Source organism: Molothrus aeneus, chromosome 1, assembly GCF_037042795.1.
Source record: "Molothrus aeneus isolate 106 chromosome 1, BPBGC_Maene_1.0, whole genome shotgun sequence".
NCBI lineage: Eukaryota > Metazoa > Chordata > Aves > Passeriformes > Icteridae > Molothrus > Molothrus aeneus.
In genome coordinates this window covers 42,094,311-42,119,081 of record NC_089646.1, presented here as the reverse complement: position 1 = coordinate 42,119,081, position 24,771 = coordinate 42,094,311, and the positions used below count along the sequence as shown (strand labels likewise).

The following is a 24,771-nucleotide window of genomic DNA, read 5'->3' as shown; positions in this document are numbered from 1 at the left end:
TAGTAGGCTCAGTAGCCACTTCTTGTTCTGACTCTTGGGCACGGACTCTGTGGATGAGTGCGGAGGAGCCAGGCAGGGGGTTCTCTTTTGAACCCTCATAGTTATTTACAACAGGAAGTAGGATGAGGTTAGAAGGCACCCCAGAAATGTCCCCTTCAAGCACCAAAAGGTTCCCTGTGTCTCTGTCCCTCGGAGTCAGGCTCCATAGACACAGGGACAGTTACCTTTAATGGCCATCATCATCGTGCACTGTGTGCTTCTTCTGTGTCACTGTGGGGTTCCTGTCAGACACTGCTTCCACAGTAATAGTCAATAGTTGTCTGTTGATATGGGAACACTTTCTTCTATTATTTCTCCAGATGTGGTTCTCCAAGATTTCCCCCTTCCCCCACTCTTTCCTCATTTATTCCTGTTAAGCATCACCTTGTTTTCCTACTTGCGACAGCAAGTGTAGATACACTCAGTTCTGATTAAGAGACTTCAACTTGTACAGTTTTTGTCTCGCTGCCAGCAGACAACACTTGTCAAGACAGCCCAGAGTGTCTCATGCACACTGCACCTGTGGTGTGCCTCTTGCACATTAGGGGAAAGCTGTCCTTGGGAAAGTCAACAGCTAAAGGGATTCAGTGGAAGCAGGATTTTTTTAGCAGTCTTCTTGCAGTGGCCTCCAGGGACAATGTTCTCCCTAACTCTGCTGTCAGGCCCCTTAGAGAGGTCAGGTTTGTAGGTAAGGAAAGATTTAACACAGGGAAACAGTGGGGAGGAAATGCACTCTAACACACACCAGCTCTGAACACCTTTAAATCACAGCTTTTAAAGAGACAGGCTCTGTAACATGAAGGATTCTGAAAAGGAACGGGATTATTTCAGGAATTTGAAGAGCAGGATGATTCTTCCTATTTTGTACTTGAAGTTCTGAATATTCCAAATTATGTCTAATAACTTACTATTTATCACCGCTTCTTCAATTCATCTTCACTCAACTCTGATCTTCAGGCTTTCTTTTAGACACATATATATGAAAAAATCACACAATCCTTATTCTTAAATATCTTTTTCCAAGTCTCTGAATTTGTTGTATCTTCTTTTGTAAGAAAAAGCTGTTGGACAAGACCGGTATGTATTTGCAAGTATCTGCAAGTAAAGTTGCAATAGCAAGTCTTCCTAATGTGTATTTAACATTGTAATTATTTATTAATCTTGCCATTGTATTTATTTATATGTGCATATATATGTAAAAACCATGTTGTTTTGGTAAGAAATAAAACCTATAAAGGGAAGAGCACTGTGCTACAAGTGTAACTGCATATTCTCTCTGATTTTATCAAAACAAGGAAGTCACCAAAAATCTATGCTGAGTGACCAAGTCAGAATCCAGAATGGCCGGTGTGGACCTGCTGTGGGTGTCCATGTCCCTGCCTCCCAGGTTTGGTCCAGTGTTTATTCCCAGTGCCTGAGCAGGAGCCTGCTTGCTCCAGAGCATGTCACATCAGGATGGGCACTGTGGTGAATTTGCCATGCCGTACTGTAGCTTTTCTTTAAAGATCATGTCAAAACCTATTTAGCTTCAAGTGTGGCAGCCCTGGTATCCAGCTGCTCCTCTTCCACATCATGGCATCTAGAGGACAGTAAGAGTTTGCTTTATCCATGTCTTGGCTTGAAAAGCTCCTGCTAAGGAAGGCAAGAGCCTCCTTTGAAATGGAAAATGTAAACTCCATCCCTCCAAATTATTATAATATTAAATTAAGGGGCTCTCAGGCAAAGATATGAGAATAGGAATAACATTTCTTTACTAGGAAAATTAAAAATACAAATGCAATAGTACAAAAAAAACCACTGTCAGAGTCAGAATATGACCTGGCACCCTGTTGGTCAGGGTGTTGGTAGCAGTCCCATTAAATGGTGGCTGCAGCCCTCCTGCACAGGAGGTTCTGGTTGCTTGCAAAGGCTGCTTGTGGTGTTCCAATTCTCAAGATTATATCCAGAACCACAGGCGTGGTTCTGCTGAAGCAGTGATCCTGTAAAAGGGTGTAGTTTTCCTCTGACAGTCCAGTGGTGGTGTAGATGGACCTGGTCTTCCTCTGGGAAACTACTGGGGGAAAAGCTGCTTGTGGTGTTCCAGATCTTAGATTATATCCAAGTAGGAATGCTTGGCTCCTCCTCCTGGGCGGAGCATCTCCCAATGGGATGATGTAATTTTATCAGTCATGCAGTGAGACTCAATGGCCCATTAACAGCAGACATCTCCTGGAGGGAGGGTTGGTTGTGGAAGAGATAAAGAAAACTGCCCTAGCTGGTTTTGACAGGTGGCCCAATTAACAGTAGATAACTGCCCCACCTCTAACAGATGGCAACAGAATACACACCCCCAGCCTGAGACAATCCATCATGCCATAATTTTACCACAGGACTTGTTTACCTGAGAGGTACTTACAACAAGCTTTGGTATAACTTCCATCATCTTTTTGCCATGTCTGTGGCTTGTAGTTCCAAAATAATTTCTCTTTTTCCATTTCTAGAGGGCAGACAAAGCAATTTTTATCAGCTGGCCTTTTTTTTTAGAATGGATTATTTTTAAAAGGAACTTAAATAAAATCTCTTCTTATTAATACTCAGTTGCTTATGTGTGTGGAGGTTACTGAAGGAAAGAAAGAGACCTGCCCTTTATTACAATTCAAACACGCAGTCATGCAATCAAAAATGTTGACATTTTTCCTTCAAAAATATTGTGGTAGTGTCACTACTTTCCTGTAAGGAAAGAGGAGCAGGTTCCTTGCATAATTGTTTCTTATATTATACTATTGTTTCTATGTTATACGAGTTTCTTGTATCATTTGCATGCTGCTTGGGATCTCTGGTCTCAGGGAGGCAGGCACGCCATCTGCTGTGGAAGATACAGAATAAAATCAAATACCATTTGTGAGAATAAAAAAAGTGTATGGGAAAAAAAACACCCACTCCTAAAACATTACCTGTCCTGGAATTTTGTCTTTTCAGGAAAGAAATTACCACAATTCAGGCTTTTAAAACAAATCTAATTCTGAAGAAAATAAACATGATACAGAGATGGGCATTTTTTCTAAGTTTCTTTTGTCCATTTCTAGGTTAAATTGTTAGAAGTCCAAAGGAGCCAATTGTAACTTGTAATTTCAAGGACAGTGGGGGAAGTGTCAGGATAAAACCTATCTGCTCTCAGACACAGTAGTCTCAGTATCTCATTCCTGCCTTGTACACTACCTTCCTTTAGCAGACTAGATTAAGTAGAAGTGGACCTGGGTTTTCTCTCTGCTTTTGGCCCCAAAAAGCAAACTTTTCAAGGCTCTCTTTCAAGTCCTTGGAAACCCAAACACAGCAATACAGCAATCTCCTAGCCAGCCTTACAGCTGTAATGAGATGTAGATAACCTCTCCACTGATCATACCAGCAAGACCTGCCAAGCAGAGGAGAAAATCGGGATTTGTGGCATCCCCAATCACTGCCAGAAGAGATTTCTCTCACTATGGAAGAGAGAAAAGAGTATGGGCAGCTCCAAAGGGACCTGTGAAAATTACAGGTTTTTGCCAGATTCCACAGTATGAAAATCTCAGCAGCACTTTGTCTGCCTAGTATATTCTGAAAGAGAATTTAATAGAAGAAATTCTTTCTATGTTATTATTAAAGCTCCCTCTCCTTTGCCACTCTAGTTTAAAAGCCATTACCCCCCTAGGTGGCACTGTCCAATAAAACAAGGCATGTTTAAATATGGAATGATCATTAAGAAAGAGTCATTAAGGTTAGAAAAGACATTCACGATCAACCTGTGGCCAAACACCACCATGTAAGTAATCCATAGCACTTAGTGCCACATCCAGTCATTTCTTGAACACTTCCAGGGATGGTGACTCCAGCACAAGGAGCAACAGGTTGTACCAACGCTTGACAACCCTTTCAGTGACAAAATTCTTCCCAATGTCCAACTTGAACCTCCACTGGTGCAGCTTGAGGCCATTTTCTCTTGCCCTGTCACTGGGCCTGGGAGAAGAGGCTGACCTCCACCTGGCTACACCCTCCTTTCAGGGGATTGTAGAAAGCAATAAGGTCCTGCCTGAGCCTTCTCTTCTCCAGGCTAAACACTCCCAGCTTCTTAATCTGCTCCTCATAGCACTTTTGCTCCAGACCCTTCATAAGCTTTGTTGCCTTTCTCCGGACACGCTCCAGTACCTCGATGTCTTTCTTGCAGTGAGGGGGCAAAGACTAAACACAGAACCTGAGGTGCTCTGGTCTGGTCCTGCTGGCCACACTAATTCTTTTACAGGCCAGGATGCCACTGGCCTTCTTGGCCACCTGGGAACACTGCTGGCTCATGTTCATCTGGATGTCAGCCAACAAACACCCCCACATCCCTTTCTGCTGGGTCTGTGGAATTCTTGTTTACAATGTAAACTAGTGTAAGTATGTTGAATGTAGCTATTAGTCTCAGCTTGGTAATCCTCTTTTTCTGAATCTGTCTCTCAAAGTCAATAAAACGTGCTGCTGTGAATCTCATTTAGATACAGTGTTTTTACTTTCAGAATGCTATGGAATATATTTTCCTGGAAAATTATTGCATATTGCACATAGTTGTTTGTCAGCGCTCGGTGATAAACCAGCAGAGGCTGTGCTTACTTTAGCAAGTCATTCAGAGCAGCAGGAGCAGATTGACAGCTGTAAACTGCAGGGGCTAAGGTTCCTCACAGCTCCAGTATATTCTCACACAGAAGTTATTCTGCATCTGGTGGGAATTGGCCCAATACAGCACATCTATTTTGAAACTCCCTGAAAAAATGCTCTCACAAAACATCCTTGACCATGGGACCTCTAAGAAGCACCAAGTTCCCCTCTCACCTGTCTCCTGTAATATGTTTCACACCAGTCTCCACCATGTACATAAAAACTCTACAGGCAGAAGGAAGCCCTCTTTTCTCACTCCTCCAGGTTCTGAGTGTCACTGTTTTGCTTGTTTCATATCTTGCTCTTCCCTCTGGTGCTGGAACATGGATTGCTTGGCAGTGCAGGGGAGGAGGAATAGCCTTTGCCCTCCAGGCACTGTAGCAGTGCCAGGAAAACACCTTGAGTACACCCTTCTTACCCCTTGCTTTCATATACAAAAAAAGGAGACAGGAAATCTTTCTGACAGTGTTTACCACTGTGACAGCTTTGTTCACAGCCAGATAGGGATGCTGGGCCTAGGAGACAAACTTAGACAGGATGTTGGGGATGTGGAAAGAGAAAAAGTGGGTGCAAAACTTCTGAGAGCAAGGGGGGGCCACTGAGAAACAGGGAACTGTGGAGCATAAGGCATTTAAAGGAATGATGCCACAATATCCTCAATTAATTTCTGTAATTCCCTTTTGAGAAGAGGTGCTTTGCTTTTCTTCATATTATAGTACCTGGTAAATAACTCCATCATGTACATCCTCTTTGCTCATTCAAGATCTCCTCTGATTTTCCTTGTATATGCTATTATGTATTGTCTCTTCATTTGGCTCTCACAACAGCATCATTATCTTTTTCTGGTAATGGGTTTAAGTCCAGACATCATCCAAACTGTGCCATGTAAGGTTTCCCAAAGATAAGAAACAAAATACAGTTTTATACAACCTTCTTCATTTTTCTCTTCTGGTATCATCCAGAAGAAATCTGCCTACTCAATTACAATTACTTTGGCAAACAAAGAGGTTGTGGGAGAACTATTCACATATCACCATTCTTTTGGGGTTGTTTACCTTCCTGTAGAGGAGGCTAGCACAAAACTTACAGGACTTTGGTTTCCAGTTCAACTCTCAAATTGACTGGAGTACCTTTATTTCAACAAAAGTTTGCTAAGACCCAATCCATAACTTGCAGAGGGACAAAATTTCCAGTGTTACCCAGTTAGGAGTAAAAACTCTCTAAAACATTTTGTGATTACATCAGTGCCTTTTAGTGCAAGCAGGAATTGATTTTTTCCTAACAGGAGGATGTCTGTGTGATATATGTGTTTATGTCCAATGTGTCAAGCACTACTTTATGCCCTTCAACATTGCAGAGTTTGACCCTTTTTAAGACACAGAACTAGAAAGCAAATGTACCTGTGATGAATCAGAGGCTTTGAGGAAACATTGGTTCTTTCAGCCCAGCCTTAAGAATTCTTCCTGTGCTGGCCCAAGCTGATATGCACACTTAGTAGGAAGCTCTAGGATGTCTTTGGTTTGCAACAGCTAGGAGGCTGGAGCTTATTAGGAAATTATATTATGTCTCCAGGCACTGAAAAGGTAAATTCTTACTAATGACTTGTTTATGGTAGTTATTATTCTCAGTATTTCTCCAGACATTCAGAAATAATTATTTCTCTCTTGAGAAGTATAAAGCATTTTTTTTCACTAAAGAAACAAATTATTTTGCTGATCAAGCCTATATGAGATGTTGCAAAAGCCAAAAAATATGTTCAGTACAGTTTTTCTACCTTACCAGTGTGCAGTAGAATTTTTATGTATGTTCTCATTATTCTTCCTTTTTTTAAGCTCTCACAGGCATTTGAGTAAATTTTAAGTATTTTTTCCTCCAAATCTTTTAGGAGCTTAGAAACTTAAGACTGTCACACAATTTGTTGAAAGATCTTAATTCTTTAGTGATGGAGTTGTTTTTGTAAGAAATAGGAGGGAATTTTATATATTATTTGCCTAAAATTGTAGGCCTCTGTAAAACTTGCATCTAAATGTCATCATGCTGCACATCTGCAGATCATACTGAAATATCCCTTTTTTGTTTGCTGTGAAAAGCAACAGGAAATAGCCTGTTGGCAGCTACTATGTTCTCTGTGTGAGTCTGTGAGGTTCTGACTCAGTCTCCAGTTCAAGTCAAAAACTCAGGTTTTAATGATACATGATTAAATACAAAGGGGGTTTTGTTGGTTTTTAAATTAAATTTTAACTTGCTGTGTTACATCTCAGAACAAAATACTGCATGTGATCCTGGATGAATGCAGGACAAAAATCCTAACCCATATGTTTTCTTTATTTATAAAGATTATTGTAGACTTTATTTTATTTTAATAGTTCATGTTGACTCTTGAATTTCCAAATATACTCGACTGCAGTAGTAATTTCTTAAAGCTATTTTAGCTTCTTTCTATCTGTCCTTCCTGCCTAATCTAAGTCAGTTGTAAATGCATGTGGCTTCAAAGGAAGGAGGAAAAAAGCATATTGAAAATAGTCTATGTGCTTCAAAATGTTAAAAAGATGGAAAACTATTTAAAGAACAAAACATGTCTCAGGAGCTCGAGAATCACTGTGGACTGACATATGGTAATCGTATGTCAGCATATGCCTGTGCTGCTCCTACAGCATATCTCCATTTGCTGAATTCTATTTGTGTCCAAAGTTGTAGCAAGAAGATCAAGTTTCAATGCACTTAAAAAAAAGTACAAGCATGATGATATGTTTAAATTTTAGTTGTCTGTAGAAGCAATCCTGCATATTTTTATTCTTTCCTTGTTTCCTTGCTCCTTTTTCTGATTTCAGAGACCATCCTGACACTTCAATTTACCCATCTCACCCCGTGTTAATTTCTTAGTATCAGGAAAATTGGGACCAACTCCAAGATTAATAAGTATTTCTTTAAAGTTGGCAGGGGGGGCAGGGGGAGGGGGAAGATTCAAAAGATGCTGTGCATAGAAACATGTGGAATTAGAAGAGGGGAAACAGTTTCAGTTTCCTGCTCTAAATCCAGTAATTTAATAACCTAATCACTGAGTCATTGTGTGTATATGTTTCTGGTTTCTAGAACCCAGAAATCCCATTCTGAACTAAATAAATCTCCCTTTGGAAAATTTTGCTGAAGTTAATATAATTTTAATTTCAGTTTAATAGGACTATTAGAAAAGTGCTGGGAAATTTCAGATGCAAACTAGCTGTGAGTCATGAGCTAACCCCAATTCTCATGTTGTTTCCTAAGAAATATTCCTTCCTTCATCTCAAAGCTGAGGATATCTGTTTGTTTCAGTTTTATAACCCATGTTAAAGCTGACAAACTATATATTTGACTCTTCTGGCTACTAGAAAATAGGAGCTGCCAATAATGTTGACAATTATCAGTAAAAATACTGAGTATTGTATATAGGTCTAAGATTCCTTCCATTACTACAGTGTAAATGGAAAGCATTTCACTTAAGGACACTGCATGACAGAGAAATAGGTTAGAGCAAGAAAAGATTCCAAGGGTAACATTGTGTTGTTTGGGTTACGCAGATAATGTAAATGGAGCACGTATTTCCTTTCTATCTGGAAACAAGCACTGAAGAATTTCAGTTTCCAGTCAGATGGGCAGGGAGTGGATTGTCCTCTCAAGATAAACCCAAAATAACTTTGCCAAAGGAATGTCTCTGGATTGACACTGCTATACTCCAGATGAGAAATCCCCCCACATTTCTGAGTCTCAAGACTCATAAGCATGGATGAATGCAGCAGACCGGTGAAGCAATCATTTAATCATTCAGTCCCATTAAATGGGACATTGGTTAGCTACATCCAGCAAGAGCTAGAAAAAGGAAAGCAACTTTGAACATGCACAGGCCTTGGGATTAGAAAACCACCACGATTTCTGCCCAAGGATTGCTGCACTGAAATCTCTTGGAGGTTTCTATCATAACCCAACACTGTAGTGGTGGCTGAGGAGAGGCTGTGCAATGGTTGCTGCAGTTTCTGCTTCGCTGCATTACCTTGTAATGACATTAGCACATATTTTACATTCTGTGAAGGGAATGCTTCCCTCCTCCTCCTCCCTGCCGCTTAGGAACAGTGAAGAGATGAGATGTGACACTTGAAAATGCTACAGCACTGTGACCTCACCGGGGTATAAGATGGTCTTAGTGGAGGCAGAAAATTCGGCTGCCTGAAGTACTTTTGCTTCATCCAGCTGGTGTCCTACTGCCTGCAAAGCTGCTTCCAGACAGCAGTGCTTTGTTATTCACTTGACTTTACTAGCCCTTGTCAGAGTTAATTGGATTTGTGACATGGTCAGATGTTTATTTCTTGATTCTGTTGTCCCTTGCCTTACAGAACAGATATGCCAGGGGAAACAACAGTACATCTAGCAAATACCAAACTATGAAGAGATACACAGAAATGCTATCCAATTTTTAGGAGATAAAATTTAGGAAATGTGTGCTTAAAATATTTTTCTCCCTCTAATTTATGACAATATTGTCACTTAGCTCTGATTTATTACAATAATTAAAGCAACATAAAACCTTTTGTTTAAATATATCCACAACTCTCTAGACAATCAAATATCACATTCATTAATGTGGTCATGTATACATGCCCAACTAAACCTTATTGTAGCTGAATGCTGTTTTGGGAAGAATGCACGTAAATCACATAAACACAAGCTTACATTTCTATAAAATCTCTTCGTTTATTAAGTATTTGAAAAACTTACACTCTTCATGAAAGCCACTGCCTACAGTCATAATTTTATTATACTTTCCTTTGTATAATAACTTCTGTTTTGTATGGGAGATTATATATAATAGTAGTTATACAACTCACTTCCTAAATCTTTGCTACTATTACTGATGCAGTATTTTGCTGTAAATGTTTTTAAATACAATGAAAAAATGTTTATGAATCTATTGATACCTCTACATTATTTAAACCAAAAAACAAAAAAGGACTTAATTTACAACTGCTACAAAAAGCATGAATTTTGGCACTGAATCCCAGAGAAGGTTTTATTCTGAAATGCAGTCTCCCTTCTCACAGAAGTTTTGGTTGGATGAGAGGCCCACAGGTGACCTTAGAAAACAGATAAACACACACACATGATCACAGCACTCTGGAAGTCACAGTGGATGCAGTCTGTTCTTCAGGCTTGAAACAAGAGTAAATCAACCACAGCTCTGTGTACAAGGAGTGTATAGAAATACTGAACATTCATTCATGTCAGCACGAGCTAAATTTCATAGATGTTATATGATAGTAACAGCAGGAGGAGAGGGGGAGAGAGAGACAGATTGACAAAGCAGTTAAGCATGGGCTTAACTTTAAGTTTGTATCCAAATCCTCATGAAGTCAACAGCTATGCAGTTGGAGCTATGCCAGGATGCAGCTGAAGATGTGACCATCATAGTCTACTTTATGTAAGCATGTTGTTACTAAGTTTGTAAGCAGAAATGGAGTTAGGCAGTTATTGGTAATCTGTAAGTGTTGTGAAAAACATGTTGGCAAAATTTTTATATTGGCTAATGCAAGAGAGGAATAAAATCAGAGAAACTACTTGTCATCACATCAGCAAGAAAGAGAATGTACACTTATTTCTATGTCATTCTAATTTTATTATTAACAGACCCCCCCCCATGCTTTCAATATACATAAAACTGCAGTAGCACAGGGGCAAATCAATTGAGCTTGGTGTCATTTTGTGCAGCTATTTGGAAGCATCTGAAAAATGCACAACAAGATTAACCTCCACTCCAATATATTGTACTAGCTGAGAAACAGGAGAGGAATTTTTTTTTTTGTACTTTTGTACTGATTTTGACAGGCCATTGGTTCCCTAAATAAGGCAGTGTTTATTCCTTCATCTCTTGCACTGTGAGATAACATTGTATAAGCCAAAATAATGTCCACCTAGACTCTGAAACTGTTACTCTACCCCACTGGGAACTTCAGGAATAGACTAACTGCCTTTAGTGGGGCAAAGTCTGAAGTAAAATCACAAAGCAATTTTGCTGAAAAAGTTACAAAGCTGGAGAAATTTTATCAGAATATCATCTTCTATTGCATCACTGTTTCTATTTGCCAAATTAATTACAAGACTTTCTTATGCTCTTCTGTGTTATGTTAATTGAAAATTCTTCACTACATTTCCTTGAGGGCAGTCATAAAAAAGGTATCATCTCTAGACAACAGTCTATAAAATATTTGATGTATCACAGCTGCTTCATTCCATTCACATGTGTCTTTCAAGATCATTATTTGGGTTCAATAAAGTTGAGATTGATTGATTTATTTACATGACATCTAGTAGCAATCTACAAACAATAGCTGGAACAGAAAAAATAATTCTTCTCCAACCCTCCTATTGTGGAATTGATTTATTTTTGGAATAGAGCTCCATTAGGAAAGATAAGTTTTCTATCAAGCTATTCAAAATGCAGCAAAATATTAAACAATAATGAGGAAAAGGAAGAAAAATTGTTTTGTGCACTTTTATTATTATTTATTATTTTATTATTAAAATTATTATTTTAAAATTAATAATTTTATTATTATTATTAACCTGAGTTGGCACTTACTTTGATACAAAGAGTTATACATGTCAGAATGCTCCATGCTCTTCAATTGTACTTTTCTCAGCCCTAAAAAGATAGAATAAAAAATACTAACAACCATGTACACACCAGCATAAAGCTTATCAGCTTCTATTTATTCTTACAGTTCTTTCATAATAGATTACTAATACCAAGGTTGTATCAACTACCATGAATATTTAACTCATTTAAAAATTGCATATTAGTCCACAAGATATTGCTGATGTCTGATTGAATCTCAAATAAGATTAGATAGTATTTGGGGGGGTGGGGGGAAATGTCTGTTAAGATAAAAGGAAAGCACAAAACCTCAACAAAACCTAATGCTAATGTCAGAAGCCAAATTCCAACTTAAAAAGCAACATTCCTCTAGACATGCTGCTGCATTTTGTGTCATTTCTTCGTGAACCTTCCTCAGAAGCAGGACTGCTACAAAGTGATGTATTAAAGGCATCCATCCCTGCTTTCAGGTACAAGACCTTCCTTAGTAACAGAAATAGGATGTCCACTTATGAAACAATTTCTTAAAGTAAAGAATGTGGGTTCCCAAAAGCTGGCACAAGATAAAACATTTCCAGGCCTGGAAGTTCCTTAGCAGGAGGCACAGCCCCTCAAGCCAGGGTGCCAGGGACCCTTTGGGAGGGAGTCCATGTGGACACCTGCTCAGGGACTGCAGCCCTGCAAGTGCTGCCAGCCCTGCCGCAGAGGCAGCTGCAGCTCTTGGAAGGCTGGGCCACCTGCCAAGTGCATGGGTAGAGAGCTGGCATGCAACCAGCAAGTTTCTGGCAAAAATTTGACAAGCTTGGGTTCCACAAGATTTCTCTTTTAAAACATAAGAATGCTACCTTCTCTTCACAAGAAAATACTAAATAGTTTATGTTAGGAAGTGCATTTTGTACAAGTCCATTTTCTGCCTCCAAAAATACATGTTGAGTAAAATTTAACTTGACAGTTTGTGGTGAAGTTCAGATAAAACCAAACATTAAGGAATATATGCCTAATGAGAAAAAAATAGTATTCAAACAAATAGAACCATACAATCTAGCTGGTATGTCTGTGTCATCTGTTGCTTGAGTAGTGCAATACAGGGCACTGCAGAAATTCTGCAATTAGCTCTAAGAAACACTGAAGTACCACAAGCAATGTATCTGCTTACCCATGGTGCTTCCTCAGGCAGAGCACGGCCACAGGCAGGCAGACACTGACTGGAACAAGGGGGTAAAATGTAACTCTCACAAGGTTTTGTTGACTTCCCTTAGCTAGAAATAGAAAAAACATAATGTGATTTCCCAATATAGCTCAGTATGAAGTTGTCTTAGCACAATTTTTAATATGTATTTTAGACATAAATTAGCACATATTAATGCTAATAGAGTTATAATGCTTATTGTGTCTGTGCTAGAACCTTCAGCTTGGGTTGTGCAGTTTGCTTATGTACTTAGAAGAGCAGGAAAACCTACAGTTCTCTTACTGTCAAATAGCATAATAATAAAGTAATTAATCAACAACTACTAACTACTTAGCTCTTCAACTAGCTAAGCTAAAGAATTCTAGCAGCCATACTTTTGGGGACTGAAGGCTGAATCCACACAGATGGATTCAATGTTCCTTTTGCACCTGTGTCAGTGCTTTACACAGGGTGGCTGGCAAGCCCAACTCAAGTTCATATTATTCTATATTCATATATTGTTTTACAGTCAGGAGTTCACTATAAGGAATGCTGACAGAGTTGTCCCTTGTGAGTACCTACATCTGACTGAATTTGGTTTTCAACTCAATTCCCCCTTCAGCTTTAAACAAATGCAGGTTTCATGCACTCAGCTAAGTATTAATTAGCCAGATGCCTATGACTTGTGGGGAAAATAACTTTATGCCATGTTACATTCCTTCAGCTCTTATAAAGTGTGAGAACCAGTTTCAGCTTTATATGCACTTGAACTGCTTTTTTTTTGTGCAGGAAGCTAAACAATCTGTTAATGAAGGTAGAAATCACTGTAGCAGAGAATCACTGTCCCATTCTGTCCTTTGACAGCAAGAAAACACCAACATTTATGGTATCATTTTGCAGCCATAAATTTCTGTACAAGACTTCCAAGAGAAAATACCTGGCAAAAGACTATGGAAAGTGCTAAGTCTTGTCTCAAAGTTTCCATTTTATATATTGCACTATAAAATGCAATAAAGTGCAATATATAAAGATGGTATATATATATATATATAAAGAGTCCAACTCTTCTTCCTTGACAGCCAGCAGGAATGGAGGTAGTCAATACACATTTTAATGTGCTGCTGTCTCCTGCACTCTCCAGACCATTGAGAGAAACTGTGCATCCCCTGTAAGGCTTCCATTTATGGATATAATGATGGATATACTATATATTTGGCTGCCTTACTAACAATATCTAGCAGCATCCAGCACACATGCTTATACTGTATTAGAATATACCAGTTTTGTAAATGTGGAAAAGAGACACATCTTCTGAAGTCAATTAGTACAGCTAGAAAAAAACATACCAAACAGGAAGGACTGCATTTGCATTGCAGACCACTTGTATAAAGCAAAGCCTTATCTTCAGAGAAGGACACCTTTATTTCATGAATTTATATTAAGCTGAATTTCTTTGTCCAGCTTGTATGTTCTTGGTCACTGGCATTTTTCATGAGACAAAGCAAATGCTGATCCTCTTTGGGCTGTAAGGGAAAACAGCTGCTAGTCAGAACTGGGGTATTGAGAGCACTTGGTCAACCTAACTTCACAGAAGGTTTAAGTACCTCCAGACTGTATCACATTTGTCAAAGCAGCAGCAAATACAACATAAAATGTAGAGCAGGTCCAATTTTTAGTGTGTCAGTAGAATCAGCCTGCAGTTATTTTTAACTGCCTCAGAAAGCTTAGCAGGCAGATACAGTTAATCCTTTAAAGGATTTGCAGGTATTCATAGCTTAATAAGTAAGTATAGTGGATTAAGCCAATAGGAGATTGAAGACAGTCAAAGACAACCTTTACATGCTAACATTCAAAAAATAAAAAGAACAGTTCCTTTTATATAGTTCTTTCCCGACAATCACCCTTAAATTGTCAGTATGTGCCAGAATCCCATACAGTGAAATATGAAATAAAAATGTTAGTCATTAATGTCAACATGTGTGATATTTAAATTACCAGAAAGCAGTGAATTTCTCGTCTTCTATTTCCATTATCCTACATGTGCTTTGAAAAGCAGATCTGCATTGTGAAAACAAATTAAAAATGCATCTACTTATGTAATAAATAATAAAACTAAAATAGTAAAATTCATTTTAGTGAGAAGAAAAAGGGCTGAATTATTTTTATAGGTCATATTTTATATTGCTTGTACTCTTTTTCAGGATTCACTGACTTAGGCTCAGCTGGCAGATGTGGGCCTTCAATATATTCATAAACACTGTGAAAAAGAACACACATAATTAGACAAAGGAAAAAAAGTCAGATGACACAAAACTATTAGGCTGAGGAAATCTAGGACTAGCTATGAAAAGCTTTGGAGGTGGTTCAATACTGAATGAGTGATAAAATGCCAGAGGCTATTCAGTGTCATTAAGTGCAATGCACATCAAGAAGGGAAGAGAAAATACACATATATGTATATATATGGGGTGTTAGTATCACCAGGAAAGAAATCTGAAAATATCTGGTGCTTAAAGGAACAAACATACCTTTTTAATTATTTTTAAATGAACATAATTTATTATTTAAAAATTAACAGAAAAACATGAAAAACCTGCCCTGTAAACACTCAGGCCCCCAACACTTTATGAATAATTTGGAGCTTTAGTCATTCCATTATCAAAAACATCATGATAGAATTAGAAAAACATCTAGAGAAGAATATGAGAGCAATGTATCAAGTAATGAACTTTATTCAAAAGGTGACCTATTAATAGTAATACACCGGTTTTCCCAATATAAATATTGGAAGGCATGCTTTTTTTTTCAATAATAAACTAAGCTTACTTTCATTACATATTGTGAAGCATAAACTGTACATGGACCAGAAAAAGCATGACTTCATTGATTCAGCAGTTCTATTCAGTAGGTCAGCAGTAACTGTTAAACAAAAGAGACTCCTAGTCACTGAAGGCCTGAAGAGAATGATGGAAAAATCACTGCAAGCATGACTGCCTCTGGACATTTTTTCCATAAGTATCTACATACTAGGTTAGGTAAACTTCTCATCTGGCTGAATTCAGCAGTTCTCAGGTCCTCATGACTAGAATGACTGAAATCATTATGTATATTGTTTAGCATATTGTTACAAGAAATTTGGCCAGGAGCTCTCTGTTTCCATCACTGCTACTTAAAAAGAATCACAATAAAACAAAATTCCGTCATTAACTGTCCAACTGAAGCAGTCTAATTCCCTACACATTTTTAAGGTTATATATTCTGGCTACCAGACAAACCACTGCTTTCACATCTCAACTGTGTTAACTGAAATATAGTTGAAATATATGTAGATAAGAGATACATGAAATATAAGAGCAGGGATATTACTCCACAAGGTTATAATTAGGACCCAGCTCTTCCCAGATGAGCCAATAGTGGGATGCATTGTTGACTCTAATACTTGAACAGAATTGTGAGACATAGAAACATAGGACTAGAAGGGAACTCCTAAACCACTGCAAGTACTCAACTCTTACACCTGTAGTTGTATCACTTCATTTATTTCAGAAACTGACCAAAGTCGCTTTAGTAACTACTCTATCAGATGGCAGTCTCAATGTGAAAATTCTGTTTTGATTTTTAGACTCAGTGTATTCCTAGTCAGTTGATGACTTATGCTCTTCTACTAACACAGTTCCTTGGCTTCAAGAGAGCTTTACCTCTGTGATGGTACATTCAGAGAAGGAAATTATATCATCTGTTAATACTCATTTAGCTTGGCTCATTGAGGCAAGTGCTTTCACAGCACACACATCTCTCCTACCATGGTATGCAATGTGAAGAGGTCCCAGCTGGCTGTGACACCAGGCCTGTCAGAGCAGAGACACTGCAGACATTCCACACCCACAAGGCCTGATCCCAAGAGCTGTGCAGATAGGTTAGCACATTCCTTTAAGGCCAATGTGCCCTGTCATTGAGACAGCCAGTCTTCCTCAGCATGTATTCAGAGCCAAACTAAGGTGGCTGCACTAATCCACTTCTGGAAACAGTTTAGTGGTGGTTAGATCAATTATTTATATACTTATACTTCACTGTGTAGTGTAATTACACTACTAGTTTCCCATTGTACACTTCCCATCCCATGGATCACCAAGCTCTTTCTCCTCACTGACTCTGTACTGATTTGCCTTTCTGGAATGCCAAATTTCCATAGAACAGACTCCAGTTTTTCCATGCATCTCAAAGCCTATGATAACTTTTGACATGCAAACTGAAAAGATTTTCAACATTTGCACTAAGGGCTTTGCTGGACTGCTGAGCCCTGCACGTCACTACAATGACTGAAGCTTAATGACAATTCTATTAAGAGAATGACATCACTTATCACTTTGGAAGAAGCATCTTAATGTAGTAGTGGCAGATAACTGACATCACCATCACCAGATCCCTAAGAGATGCCTGAGAAGGGAAGAAATGCAGTTAAAAGAGTAGGAAATCAGGATTGACAGAACACTTGACAATGGTTCTGTACTTTTTAAGAGCAGTCTATCTTAATTTCTCACACATTCCAATCTTTCCCCTTTACAATCCAATTTGCTTAGGTAACCTGGACACCTTTCACTCCTCGTGGTTTCTCTGGCTCTTCTCCATCCTGCAGATTTGTTGCTGCAAGTCATTCCTACTAACAGACACTGCACAGAGAACACAGTTTCAGGAAGTCTATCACTTATCTCACTGAGTGCTTCACTGTCACATCAGCACCTTTTCTGGATTCAGGAAGGGCAGGGGTCTAGGAGTGGGAATGAGAGAAATTGCTTAGGCAGTGGATTCTATCCTGACACAAGCATAAAGGAAAGGCTAGCACAAAGATCAACATAAAACTCAAAAAAAAAAAAAAAAAGAAAAAAAAAAAAAAAAAAGAAAAGAAAAGAAAAGAAAATTATTTGAGGACATAAAAGGGCTCCAAAACATGGAGATACCATAAGAAGAGCTTTATCACAGAGGGAATGAAACATAGTATCATGGAATCACTTGGGTGGGAAAAGACCTCAAGATCACTGAGTACAACCATTTACCTAACACTGACAACACTAAATCGTGTAAATCATGTCCCAAGTGCCACAACATCAGAAGCTCCAGGACCTTAATGGTCCAGAGTGACTTGGTGGGTGGGAGAATGCAGGGCATTCAAGTTTTATAGATGAGTAAGAAAGGGGTTATGAAAGACAAAGTAGATTAAGAGAAAGGACACACAGAAAAACATTTAAAATGAAGATTTTTTTAAGGAAGAAATGTAGCCTTCTGCAGAAATTTAGATTTAGTTATTGAATATAATAGCTGTGTATGCATATTTAGTCTTATGAAAGCAAGGAAAATACTACTGAAATTGAATATACAGCCCATATATATTTACCCCAATATGAAACTATACAATGCTTACCTTACAGTAATTTATACTCTAACATATATTTTGAAAATCTGTAATACATATCTCAAATCAGACTATGTAATTAGAAAGATCTGTGTTTGCTTGGCAGAGGAAGCAGGACAGTGGTACTTCCTCATTCCCTTTCTGCCATCCTAATGTCCAATTGCCACTGTACCTGGCTGCTGTGCTCCTCACACAGTGAAGAAATGAATGAATATGAGGAAACAGCTTGCAGGAAACAGTCTGTGTTTGACTATCCTTTCATGCCCATTTTGCTTTGTTGCAATACTTCTGGCTTAATAGGGGTTTCACTTGATTTAGTTCAAGTCAAGGGAAGAATCAGCCCCACAATACACCTGTCCAACATGGCCTTAACATTCCTGCCAAACTTCTGAGCACCTGTCCAAAGGCAAAACAAAGCAACTGGAGATTTCACATGCAATCTGAATGCAATGTGATGTGACCCAGACAAATGCTTCAACTGACCTTGATCTCTTTCCAAAACATGGAACACTGCATTAATAAAAACCAATATTCATTTCAAAACCTTCAGAGTACTTAGCTGAAATACTTTCATTTTAGTCCTACAGTCAGTGTTAGCAAATTTCCATCTTAAAGATAGATGCTGCATGGGCAGTTTCCAAAGAATTAAGACAAAAAAAAATTGACCAAACACAGGAAGCCCCAATGACAAACAGAATTCCAGACAACTATAAAGTTTTTTTGGGAAAAAAAACACCCTGATTTTCTTAGGAAACATGTAACATTGAGTAAATCAATAATTTTTACTTCCTTACTTTTCTTTGGTACTTTTACTCACTCAGGTATACATGCTGTGAATCAATTTCATAGAACAGTACTTCCCCAAATTAAGATTTGATCCTTTTTCTTTATCCTGTCAAGATTCTTACCAAAGTAATGAGAAATTGTTTTTATGGTGCATGAGATGAAAGATTTATTCTTTTATTATGAGCCAATAAATTTATTAACAAATCAGTCAACCCTCAACTCAATCCATAGATGTGCTCTCATCCTACAGGGATTAAGAATCAAACAGGCCTTTCCCTTGAGTGTGGCATGACTGAGCGAAGGGCAGGGATAAGAACCTGGGAGGGTGCCATGAACAGGACAAGAACAGAGCATCTGCTCCTGTGTGGCTTTTTCTCTCCTCCCACACATTCAAGGGAGAGATGCATATGAAGTGTGTACAGTGCTTATTTTTAACCAGTCAGGCAAAGGGCCATGATGGCTCTGTCCCATTGCTCTGTTTATCTCAAGGACAGCTACAAATGCCTTGTGCTGAGATCTGATGCTCTCCCCTCATGCCATGGTATCCCCCTCTCTATTCTTCAAATGTTGCCTTATGTGTTAAAAATGTGTCTCAACAACCCATATTCTTGGCACTCTGCAGGCAGCTCTGCTCGCTGTTTTTGTGCATCACAGCTCTTAATACAACATAAGGACAGATCTCGCCAGGACTTAAACAAAAGCCAAAAAAACCCAAAACAATCAGGCCTTCCATGCAAAAGAACCTTCATAATTCTGCTTACTGAATGTACTATTTCTTTTAGGTTTCTTTCAAGTGAGAACTCTCAACTCTCATTGCCAGTATTTCTCTTCTTATCATATTAATAATTTTTTTTTGGTTTTCTGTTTGATATCCTAAGACATTTTAAGGCTATTCTAAGGCAGTTCCTCATATGATCAATTTTTGCTTATTTTCTGTTTGGGCTATGTTTTTCTACCAATTCACAGAGAGCACAGTACAGGTTAGTCATACATTCATAACTTGATTATACTAACCAAAGTCGTCCATTTATACAGTTCTGAGGAGGAGGATGATTTTACCAGGCAATTTTATTGAAAAAGACATCATCCTCACTAAAGATTTTCACAGCAAGAGTAATATGGAAAAGAATATCCTCCTCCAACATATGAAACATACCACTTAGTCAAAATTGTGATTTCTAATCCAGTAGTTTAAAAAAGTACATATATATTTGAACTCTGTAGGGCTTCAAAGACTTGACTGTGAAAGGAAAAAAATGAGGAAATCACATGTATCGTTCTCATTTTGCAGTAAATGGAAAATATCCTACCTTATTCCTATTGAAGGCAGAGCAAACACAAAAATCTTCATGGATACCTTGAGATAACATGCATAAAGTAGCTGCCACACCACAAACACAGATCCTGCCTTATTTTATGTTAGCCTATCCAAGTAGCCATGACATCTGGCAACCAAAAAGCCACTATAAAGAAAACCAGCTACTTGAGAAAGACTCTTTCAGCTCCCTGAGGTAAAGAACTCACTGAAAAAGCAGAATTGTAAATAAAACACAAGGAAGTGCCTGCTGCTGACTGCCTCTACATTAATCTGAAAAAATTATTCATCCATATCTATTTTTTCTGAATAAACAGCATTGTATTAAAGAACCAAACCAACCAGCCAACCAAACCAACCAACCTGAGACATTTCTCTCTTGGAAGAAATTAACCTGCTCAAACCAATGGAACAATTGTACTTACACCTTGTGGCCCTGAAAGAGCTGAATGTGCCTTGAGAGGGAACGTACCTGGTCTCCCAATGGAAAACAAGGACACTCAGATCTCAGCTGATCAGACCCTCCATAGTTATTTATCTTCTGTATATTCATAGTAAGCATATATTTTTAATCATCAATGGGACATGTAAAGTACATTTTAAATCCCATTGATTGCAAGTAAATTTAAGGGTGCACTTAAACATATGTTTAAGATGCTCTGGTAAAAAATTTACATTCAAGAAACCAAACATTTCTTGAATCTGTGAAATACAACAGTTTTTTCGTTTTCAGCAGACCATAATATACTACTTCACAGTTAGATAGTCCTGACCATTCTTAAAAATTTACAGTGCAGTACATAGAAAATTTAGAATGAAGTGGTCTATAGCTGCACAGTCTGCAGAGCTGCTATTACCAACCAGCACAAACCATAACTGGATGAATAACAAGATTTATACTTGGTGAAATGAAAAATAGAAATGTGATACATAAAACTGGTCAGAGTCTAGAATTTCTTAGGATTAATCCCAGTAAGGCTCCTGAGACATGTTTTTTATTCTTAAGTATTGTCTATACAGTTTATATTAACAAATTTCAGCATACAGATTGAAATATTAACTTTGTGCTGAAGTAATCTGTTTGCAAATTGTGCTATTGCAACTATTCAGGTAAGTCATACAGTATTTTTTTCATTTCTTCACAGAATATCTTGAATGTTGTAAACAAGATCAGTGATACACTTTCAAGATTAAGTTTTAGATGACTGGCAGTTAATACTATGAAAAAGCCACTTTCAAAAATCATAACCAACTCCATGAATGCTTTCTGAATATTAACTGCACACAAATTCCAATCAGCAAATAATGACAAATCACCTTTCCCTTTTAAAGACTTAGTTTTATATTTTTGAATATATTGCAGCCAAAGGCAACAAAACATCTTTTTGGAAATTTTATGTATTCTGCTTCTTCATTGCTGCCTTTTCAAAGGGAAGCTTTTTGCACAGCAAACTACAAGCATGTATTGAGCAGGGTGACCTCTATAATTTTGATTTCAACAACAAGGTCAACATCACTAAGAAGCCAGTTTTGCCTTAAAGGCAAAAGTCTCTCTGAGAGCCCAAACTGGATCTTTTAAATGTAATTGAACTATAACAATTCATTTCCACAGGCTTATGAAAAAAATGCCTTCTAAATTTGCAACCAATTTTATAGTATTTGGCCACTGACAATAGATGCAGACATGGAAGCTGGACCATCACGTCTTGAATTTCATACACTGCTAAGTCAGACAAAAGTTTTTAAGTGAAGAGAGACAGACAACAAGGAGCCCCCTGTTAAGAACAAGCACAGCAGAGTCAAAACACATGGGAAAGTGCAAAGGCACAGAATGTGAGAGAAACTGAGACTTCACCCCTGGGATCAGCAGCCAGCTGTGCACAGGAGGTGTGTCCCTGTTGGTGCCTCTTGGTCAGCACAGCACGGCTGACACAGCTGGCTCCCCTCCCTCCCAGAGTCTGCTCTTCAGCATCACCCCATGGCAGCTCACACAGGGATGGAGAGCCCGCCCGTATTAGGAAATGACATTATTTCACCAGTGAGATGCTGCTGCAGTTTACTCTTGTGCATGTGGGTAGTTAAGCTGTTGGCAGTGCTGTTTCCAGTTAGAACGGCTGTAACAATCATCACCTGAAAAAATGTGATTTCTCAGCATAGCTGAGGGACCCGTCTCTTCATTACCTTGCTATTGTATAGGCATACCTATCTCTGCAAGTGTAACAGCCACTGAGTATAACATAGTATCAAATCAAAAACTTAACTTGAACTTCAAAACTTACAATTTGATAGGAGGTGAGGCCTTGTATTTATTGTCCTTGGCTAAATAGCTACAGGTTGATGAGGTAGGAGAAAAACGAGGCTTTAATGTTTGCTAGGCGTCATTAACATCCATTCCTGTTCACAGCCACATTTTGGAAAATGCTACATGGAGTGGTTTTTACTATACATTCACAAGATCATTTGTGCAGACAAAGTTATTTCACAGGGCAAGAAAGGAAAAAATGTATTACTGATTTTTCCCCCTGCTTTTCTACAGTTGCTTCATTACAGCTTTCCTAAATTTCCTCTTCCTATCATGCTGTACAGCTTACTCTATGAATAATTTAACTGCACACTGCAGTTGATGAAGGCTCGATTCTCTCAACATTTTTGCTTCCATCCTGATTTTTTTGTAACCTAACCTGAGAGCATGATGACCAAGCATTTCCATTTTCACTTTCTCCTCTGCAGTTCCCAAGACAGAAATAAAATGGAGAGGGGGCAGAATGGGAGGGGGTGAGATGCCTTCTGCTAAAGGCAGAGAACACATCACACAACCATCATCAAAACTTCATGTGTGACAATCTGGTGAGTCCTCAGGGAATTTTAACTATACACATCCCTTCACAGGTACACAGCAAAATCCTCCATGACAAGAGGATGAGGCAGTGAAAGCCACCTTAAAAAGATTCCAAAATGAATGGATGGCAGGGGAAAGAAGAAGGGAGAAAGAAAAGAGGCGGTCTCTCACTGTGAATAGTCCTTGGTAGCTTTAAAATTACCAGGTTTGGTTTTTTCCCCCCAGATAGCAATATTAGCCTCTATAACAGTAAAAAATCAGGAAAATTGCACCATCTTTTCTCAACATCAATATGTTCCTAACTCAGCACAAAGCAGCAAGCTTTTATCATTCTTCCTTGTAGCCTTTTATTTTCTACTACTTTCACATATTTAGATATTACTTCTGTCATCTGTCATTTACATTCTAATTTCAAAAAAGTCCTGGGGTTATATTATTTATATATCTCAATTGAATATAGTTTACATATGAACAATATGATAAGGAACATAATTTAAAATAACAAGCAACATGAAGTAATTTAAAACTCTCCTTACTTTCAGTGCCTCTAAGTGAGGTGTTTAAAGCTAATTAATCAGATTTCAGTGATTTTCCCCTTTTAAGTAAAGTTTCACAAAAAATCTAAAATCCACACACCGAGATAAACAGCAATCTATTTCTCATATTATATTAAAAGCAATGTTATCCCTTTTGCTTGAAGTAGGTGGCTGAAGTTTGTACTCTGTGAAGTTGCTTCTGTTAGGAAATGCATTCCAGAATCCATTGGGGCTCTTTGTGTGTTTTCCCTTTTCTCTTAGAATATGAACTCAACCTGCAGCTGAGCTGATCTGTTTATTGTCACTGAAAAAGCATTCCCATGCCACTCTTTCCAAATTCAAACTTTACCCTTCTTTTCCCCTTACTCTCTGGTCTTTTCTGTTCCCCACCCTTTATATTGGCTCTGCCACTTGTCAAACACTCCCCACAAGCTGAATCAGCTCATTAAATCAGCAGAGTTATTCAGCCATTTCAGTAATCAATTTTTCAGTATTTCTGTGATTTAAGTCAGTTGATCCAACAGTGATGAAAACCAGAGATAACAGGTGAAGGCAGTTTACAGCAGGCCATAAGGAGACCTTGCACGGTGGTGCAGAAAGGTTTTTTCTTGGCAGCTTTTCAGCAGCACTCCTCTATTCAGTGGCCCCTGTTTACAGGATAATGCATCAACATCAAAACTTTGCAAGTCTTCTGCACCTACATTCTGTCCATGACAAAATATTTCTGATCAATAAGTCTATCTGCTGTGACAGATACTTCCAATTCAGCATATGGCTACCGTTGTTTCATTTATTTTATACCTGAAGTACCTGAAAGAAATACACTAAATACACTTTCATGAATGGTAACCTATACCTTACAACAGCTGATCCCTATCGAAACAACAAACATGTGAAAGGAACGTCTGTAGTTTGGGTTGCAAAGCAACAGAAAGCCATTGAGAGAAACCCATGGCTAAGAAAAACAGATTCCCCCCCCCCCCCCCCCGTTTCAAAATACTACTTAAAATCAAAATCAGTGTTATCCGGGGGAAAAAAAGTCAACACAGCAGCAAGAAACATAAAAGTACAAACTGCTGGCACACCTAAGTCGCTAATACAGCCAATAACTTGCCCTATACCCAGAGTCTCTGGGAACGTGTATCCTTTGTTTAAAAGGGGGGGCACAAGGAAACATCCCCTGCATTAGGTTTTCCCTAAATTCCCCTTAAGGGACCAAACTCACCCATCGAACTTTTACAGAATTTACCACCATCCTCGTGTTACCCTAGGAAACATATAAAGAAAGAGTTGGCACACTTGCTTGCTTCTCGGAACTTCTAGCCAAAGCCGAGCTGTTAAAATGATGGTGATGTGATCCATCTTTTCCGAATTCTCAAGCGATACTCGTGAGAGAAGACCAAGTA

At 38.4% G+C, this 24,771-nt stretch overlaps 1 long non-coding RNA gene across 2 annotated transcripts; it reads right to left on the bottom strand.

Moving 5' to 3' along the window:
- Positions 1-1,765: 1,765 nt before the first annotated feature.
- Positions 1,766-15,104, bottom strand: LOC136560051 (uncharacterized). Of its 2 annotated transcripts, none has more exons than XR_010784077.1 (4): positions 13,826-15,104; positions 12,468-12,570; positions 11,297-11,359; positions 1,766-2,884 (listed from the first exon to the last, which is right to left on the bottom strand). It is a non-coding gene; the product is annotated as an uncharacterized lncRNA (long non-coding RNA). The 2 variants fall into 2 exon arrangements; XR_010784078.1 differs by having other exon boundaries at positions 1,766-2,515.
- Positions 15,105-24,771: the final 9,667 nt, after the last annotated feature.